Source organism: Papio anubis, chromosome 1 (assembly GCF_008728515.1).
Source record: "Papio anubis isolate 15944 chromosome 1, Panubis1.0, whole genome shotgun sequence".
Taxonomy (NCBI): domain Eukaryota; kingdom Metazoa; phylum Chordata; class Mammalia; order Primates; family Cercopithecidae; genus Papio; species Papio anubis.
Genome location: NC_044976.1, coordinates 89,362,178 through 89,369,223, shown reverse-complemented (window position 1 = coordinate 89,369,223; position 7,046 = coordinate 89,362,178). Strand labels below are relative to the sequence as shown.

The 7,046-nt window shown below is 42.8% G+C and overlaps 1 protein-coding gene and 1 pseudogene across 15 annotated transcripts in view; one reads left to right on the top strand and one right to left on the bottom strand.

Moving 5' to 3' along the window:
• Nucleotides 1-817: 817 nt before the first annotated feature.
• LOC108584394 lies at nt 818-2,268 on the bottom strand (annotated as a pseudogene).
• A 1,153-nt stretch (nt 2,269-3,421) lies between these two features.
• The window catches only part of ZNF644 (zinc finger protein 644), a 101,218-nt gene continuing 97,593 nt past the window's right edge, over nt 3,422-7,046 (top strand). For 4 of the 15 annotated variants that reach the window (XM_009212556.3, XM_021943952.2, XM_021943930.2 and 1 more), the window contains exon 1: nt 3,519-3,796. The gene's annotated coding sequence lies outside the window, so the exon portion shown is untranslated. The other 11 variants (XM_009212617.3, XM_009212563.3, XM_009212596.3 and 8 more) reach the window with 10 other exon arrangements.

Sequence of the window (7,046 nt, the reverse complement as noted above, 5' to 3'; positions counted from 1 at the left end):
ATCCTATCACTAGGTATGTGCCCAAAGGAATATAAATCATTCTATCATAAAGACACATGCATATGTATGCTCATTGAAGTACCCCTCACAATAGCCAAGACTTGGAATCAACCTAAATGCCCATCAGTGGTAGACTGGATAAAGAAAATGTGGTATGTATACACCACAGAATACTATGCAGCCATGAAAAGAATGAGATCACATCCTTTGCAGGAATATGGATGGAGCTGGAGGCCATTATCCTTAGCAAACTAATTCAGGAATAGAAAACCAAATGTTGCATGTTCTCTTATAAGTGGGAACTAAATGATAAGAACACAGGGACACAAGGGAGGGAACAACACACACTAGGGCCCACCTGAGGGTGGAAGGTGGGAGGAGGGAGAGGATCAGAAAAAAATAACTACTGGGTACTAGGCTAAGTAACTGGGTCACGAGATAATCTGTTCAAAACCCCTGTGACATGAGTTTACCTGTATAACAAACCTGCATATGTACTCCTGAACCTAAAATAAAAGTTTCAAAATAACAGCAACAACAAAAACCAGTAGCAGCATCTTGCTTTTTCTTTCTTTAAAACATTTACCAGGTGTATTCATTGGAGCATCATTTTATTCACAATGTATTATGAATTTTCTCCCAGAGTCAAACTGTTTTCCACATCTTGACTTTCATTCTCAACTGCGATTTCCTTAAATATTTTGGCATTGAGCCACATAACTCGTCTTTGGATTTTTCCAGTACCTGTATTTTTTTTTTTTTCTGTCCATAAGTTTATTGTCTTTAATTGAAAAATCCTCATAGAAAATTGTTTGGTTTAGCTCTCAGCAGCTCACTCCTGAACTCTGAGGAAGTTTGCCTTCATTGAGCTACCCAATCTTTCTTCTGAGCAAGGGACATTTTGGGACGGTTCCACCTCTTCTTTTTAACTTTTTTCTTGGGCTTCTTTTCATAGACTAGACTCTCTCATATAGCAGCATGAGCTTTCTCATACAACTCCTCCATCATGTCTGGAGTTACGCTGTTCTTTATGTATTGAGAGAACTGTTTCTTGGAGCATCTTCATCTTATTCCGTTAAGTAGCACATGTAATCTGAAACATTCTGGCCCATGATGTGCTTCTGGTGTACTTCTGCATTACATTTCTTGCTTTCAGAATCATAACCAGGGAATCATTTAGTACTGTGAGGGATAGACAAGCCTTCATGCACAGCTCCCTTCAGGGCACCAAAACCTTTATTGCCAGTGATAGTTCTGGCAAGACCTGCATCCTAATTGCAGGTAAAGGCACCTGGCTGACCATCAATGCTTACCACATTGTAGTTCTCGCCAGTCGCCTCCACTTGGCCTTCATAGATCTTGTCCATGCCAAACCTATTGAGAATCCTGCGGGCCAGCAGCAGGCCGGTACAATACACTGCAGCATTAATTTGTCAGGTCAACCTTCACACTGTATTTTGGCAGTTCGTGTGCATATGCCATGCAGACTATCATATCTCCCTCTATACGGGCATAAGCAATCTGACAAATGATATCTCTGTTTGTTACACGAACTATCATCCTGTATTTGGGTGTGTTGTATTTATTTTTATCCTGTATCACCAAGCGTTTCTGAGCATAGTAATCAGTTTTACCCTCTTGTCATCTTCTAAATTTCACTTGGTATCTCTTAAAGTAGGCCTTATTCTTAATAACTTTTACAAACCACATCCTGCAGAACAGAGACCCGCATCTGCGGCTCAACAGAGACCTTACATGTATTTTTTTTTTCTTTTTGCATTACTTTATTCAAGTTTTCTGTCATTATGTTTCTCCTATTCATAGACAGTTTTTGAGATCTATTTTGCTTGTACAGCATTTCATCAACTATTACTACTTCTGCTATTATAATTACTGTGATTACTTTTACTGCTATTATGACTTCCACAGTATTACACTTCAGTTGCTGAGTTCTAGTGTAAAAAGCAGCTTCATTAGTGAGACACGTTTTTGATCATGGCTGAGTTCTGAGTGGTTCTATTTGCTTGTGTGTTTTGTCTGCGCGTTAGTCAGTCAGTGGTGCACATTTATGACAGTTATTTTCTTAGTAACTGCTTTTACAGTGATATAATGTGAGAATTTCCATAGTGCATAATATTTTTGTTCTAAGTCCAATAGTAAACTGAGAATGTCCAATTTTAATGGATTCTGCAAATGAAATGATCCAAAGTGCACCCCTTCCCCATTGACTGCAAATGTATAGGTATTTATATTTTATTGTTTACACATTCATATAAATAAAAAAGGAAGATTTGCATTTTCTTTTTTTTTCTTTTTTTTTTTTGAGACGGAGTCTCTCTCTGTCTCCCAGGCTGGAGTGCTGCGGCGAGATCTCGGCTCACTGCAAGCTCCACCTCGCCGGTTCACGCCCTTCTCCTGCCTCAGCCTTCTGAGTAGCTGGGATAAAGAACCCAAAGAACTGTGTGATTTTGAGACAATCACCTTACTTCTCTTTGTCTCATTGGGTTATAATGAAATCAAACAAGTTAGAACAATATCTGGTACACAGTAAGCGCTCAAGTGTTAGCTATTAAGTAATAAAGCAATTAATGTGTTTAGTCAAATATTTGTTGTTTGGAATCTATGTTTGCTGTTGCCGAAGGCATCATTCTATAGGAAAGAGAATGTTTCTCATTCTTCTCAAATAAATGCAGTTATGGTATATTCTTCTCAATGTCAATAACATCTTGAGGGTTTGGAGGGCCACAGTAATGACAACTGTACAACTAAAGAAAACTTTTTTATTTTTAATTTTTTAGATGAGTAAACAGAGGTTCAGAGAAGCCAAATAATTAAGGCGGGACCAGTAGATTTCTCAAGAACTCTTGGTTAATCTTAAACACGTTAGCAGTTTCTTGTTGGCTCAGTCGAAAACCAAAATAATAGCCCACTCAGTGTTTCTCTGCCCCCAGGATCCTGTGGTGAAGGCTTGTTAAAAATGAAAATTTCCAGAACCCTCTAAGGACTGATTCTCTGAAGGGTTAACCAGCATCTTAGGTGCTTCTTATACAACTTTAATTCGTAGAACCATGACATTTTCAGTAAGGCAAGGAGAGAGTATCCTCAGAGAGTCAAACTGGAGCAAACCTCGGCCACCTTTTAGGGCAGGCTGTCCGGGTAACTGAGATGTCACACTTGATGCTCTGCCTGGCCATCAAGCAACTCCCAACAATCTGCCCCCTTAAGATCCTAAAACCTTCCCTCTGCCATTACTACAGTTGTGATTGGCAAATATTGCATTCTTCGGCTGTTTTCCTCAACAGGAAGAAATAACAGAGATTTTTGCAAGCTCGTGATCATGGAACTCAAACCTGGGCCTGTTCCACCTTAAAGGGCCTAGGCATGCCTAGTGCTTGGGTCTTGCAGAGTTTGGGCACCACCATATTTGGAGCGTGCCTACTTTGGGGCGGGAACCTCCTTGGGAGTGATTAGGTCAGCGCTGGGGGAGGTGACCTTGTTTGGTTTCTGGCACCCGAGAACAGTGGTGCACTGTTTCCGCTGCCCCCGTTTGTCTAATTGGCCCAGACGCTCCACCAGTGCGAAGCTTTCCGGGAGCTCCTCGCTGGCCACCCCCGCGGCCCGCAGCCCGGCAGAGGCGGGAAAGCAGCGCGCCTGCGCCGTGGGAACCGGGGCTGGAGGCGAAAAGCGGGGAGCGGAGGGGGGCCGCTGGAGCCGAGTAGCGTACAGAACGGCGTGTGACGCGGGGACGCCGCGCGCTCCCAACGTCGCCCCGGTTTGACGCACACGGCACCAAACTGTGAGTTTCAGGGGTTATTTGGTCAGATTCGCCGGGACCCGAGTGGGTTTCGGGCCTCTGGGCTGTGGCAGCGGCGGGACTGAGGGTGGCGGAAGAACTTGGGGGACCCGGCCTCCGGCTCTCGAGCCCGGGGAGCTACGCCCTAGGCTGGGTCCCAACCATCCAAAAGGACGCATTTTGCCGCACAGGCTAAGATGGCGGCGGCGGCCGAGGAGGCGGAGTTGGTGCTACACAAGGAGCCCGGGCCCCGGGTTCGGGGAGGCGGCGGCCGCAGCGGTCGCTGGGGGCCACGGAGCCTGAGGTGAGCGGCGGCCGCCGCCGCGGGGCGGGACTCGGCGGAGGGATGGGGGGGCCTTTCCGCTGCGGCGTCGGAGGATCCGGTAGCGGACACAAAGGGGCTGAGCTGGGCACTAGACTTGGGGGTTTTGTTTAGTCACATGAAGCCGAGCAGCCAGTGAGCAGTAGGGGGAAGGGGCCGAGATCAGGCGGCTTGGGGAGCCTGGCGGTCGCCATTGCAATGCACTGAGTAACGGGGCGGGCCGAGGACGGTCACCAACCCCTCTCGTTGAGGCTGCTCGGTTGTGGCCAGAAACGCCGGCTCCGGCATTTACTGTACACACCCCTCCCCTTACTTGGGACAGGACCGCATAGCCCTTCCCTCCCCCCGTCCTGCAAGATCTTATGCGACTAGGTGCCTGGGAAGTAACAGCAAGAGGTAAATCGCTCGAAGTGTTTGGGTTGCCAGGGCTTGGTGGGTGTCCAGCTAAAGCTTTTTGCCTCTCCAGGTCTGATTCTCTGGCCTTTGTGTCCCTGGGAAGTGACTCTGCCAGAGGAAAGCAGGTGTGCTCCACTTCTCCCGTGAACCTGAAGATGAGTTGTCCCAGACTCTTCTCAGTGATTGGAAGCTTAGGTGGTGGAGCTAAAGGTTACTTGTTACGAGACTTCTACAGACAACTCTTGTTGGGATCCATCTATGGTTTAGCAACATTAGTGGAAAAGTTTTCTTGAACTGTATAAGTAATATTGACTTTGAATATAAAAAAGTTTATATTTAGACTTCAGATTTTGTGTGATCATCAAACTCAACGAGGGGATAAACATAATTGGGGGCAAATGATGGTCCTGTCTTGTTAATACTTTCAACAGAAGTATCAAAACACCACTGTCTATCCTGTCCAGTCCTGACTAATTCCACGCTTGTTGCATCTGGATGGTAGATTTGTTTTAATTGTGTATTCCCTTCCTTCAGTAGTTTGCTTTAGTTGTAAACAGTTTTTGGTCCCATAAGAAGGAAAACGTTTCAAAAAATAGACAACTAAAGTTTCTCAAAGAAAGGAAACCTGGCTGTTTGCCTTCAGTGGCATGTGTAAGTATCTAGGGAACTTGGTGGCAGTAATACTGCATTTTAGTAGGTTTGCTAAGAAAAAACTCGGTTTTATAATAAGGCTATAATCTAGCTTAAGACTTTTGAATTGGTGAAAGATAAAGCTTGATTAGTATTAATGCAGTGGTATGTATTGCTTTTAAAAGCCTTACAATTTCTAACAAAGTTGTACTGCAATTATATCATACTTTGTGTTGGTATTAACTAGTGAAGTACAAGATTTTGAAACACCTAATGTTTTGTGTTGGCCATTAACAGAATTCCTTGATTGGAGGGATATTTAAACACATCAGTGTTTAGATCTCTGTGTTCAAATTGAAATTTGAATTTTTCAGCATTACTTAACTTTCATTTCCTTGTTCTTTTCAGATATATATTTTCTCTTTTTTTTAGCTTTTCTTCTAATACAGAACAGTCTTGTATTAATGAGTAGGAGATGCATTAACATTAGCAAATGTTTTCCTGGATCATGTAGTTTTACTGTGGAAGGAATATCAAAGAACAACTGCTCTTACCCTCCTCTTTTACAATATATTGAGGTCCAGAGATGATTAAGTTAGTGGCATAATGCAAAATTGCCTTTCAGCCTCTACCCATTGCTGTTTGTATTTGTCATATTGCTGGGATGAGAAGGTGAATATCTACAACTAATAATGGTTAAAAAAGGGGATGTTATTGAGAATACTTGTTAATTAAGTATTATTAGGTTCATGAGAACTTCTGTGACAATAAGTTTAAAACTTTCGTATTGGCCGGGCACGGTGGCTCACGCCTGTAATCCCAACACTTTGGGAGGCCGAGGTGGGCAGATCACGAGGTGAAGAGATGGAGACCAACCATCTTGGCTAACATGGTGAAGCCCTGTCTCTACTAAAAATGCAAAAATTAGCTGGGCGTAGTGGCGCACGCCTGTAGTCCCAGCTACTTGGGAGGCAGAGGCAGGAGAATCACTTGAACCCAGGAGGCAGAGGTTGCAGTGAGCTGAGATCGTGCCGCTGCACTCCAGCCTGGCGACACAGTGAGACTACGTCTCAAAACAAAAAACAAAAAACTTTCATATTATATGGTAACTTAGTTTTTAAAGTGACTTTCAGTGAAACAGAATCAGGTACAAAATACAGAAATATCGGATAGTTTCAGAGCAATGTTGCTTTTGAATTTTAAGGTTTTCCAAATGCAGTCGTGACCCAGAAATTGAAAAATTAAAAAACGATCAGGTACTTGATAAATTTCTTTGAAAGTTTGAAATAACTGCTGTTATTGCCAGTTATTACATAAGAAAAGAAATGAGATCAATGCTGAAAATAATGGTGTCTTTCATTTTGTAATAGTGTTTTGGTTGGATAAACAAATGTGCCACTCAGAATGTTCCTTTTTTTTAAAACAACTTTTTAAGACTACTGCTTCTACTGAGTGGTATCTCTAAGGTCTGTCAGGAAATTGAACAAGTAGTGACTGTCATTTATGGTGGGACCCTACAGTGATCTTTAACTTCTTTGAATGTCAAATTTAGCAAAACGTTAACTTGTTTTAAGGTTTTAAAAGTTTTTATGGGTCATTTCAGGTGCTTTTAAATTACTGATTTTTGTACGTTGATAAGCTGTTTTACAATTTTCAATATTATGTGAGTGGATTTACTTACACTTTCATTTTGTGAAAATTAGAGTCACTTTCAGGTTATTTGTAGTTATAAAGTGGTCTGTCACCTGCCAACCTTAAACATTTTCCAGTTTTAATTTGTCCTTCAAGTTATAAGATTGTTTTGGGTGAATTGAGACTGTTAATGGGTAGCAGGAGGAGAAAAGAAAGTTTCAAGGAGAATAGAAGTGGTGGGATATCTGCAATCTAGAGAAAGGTCAGGTCCAT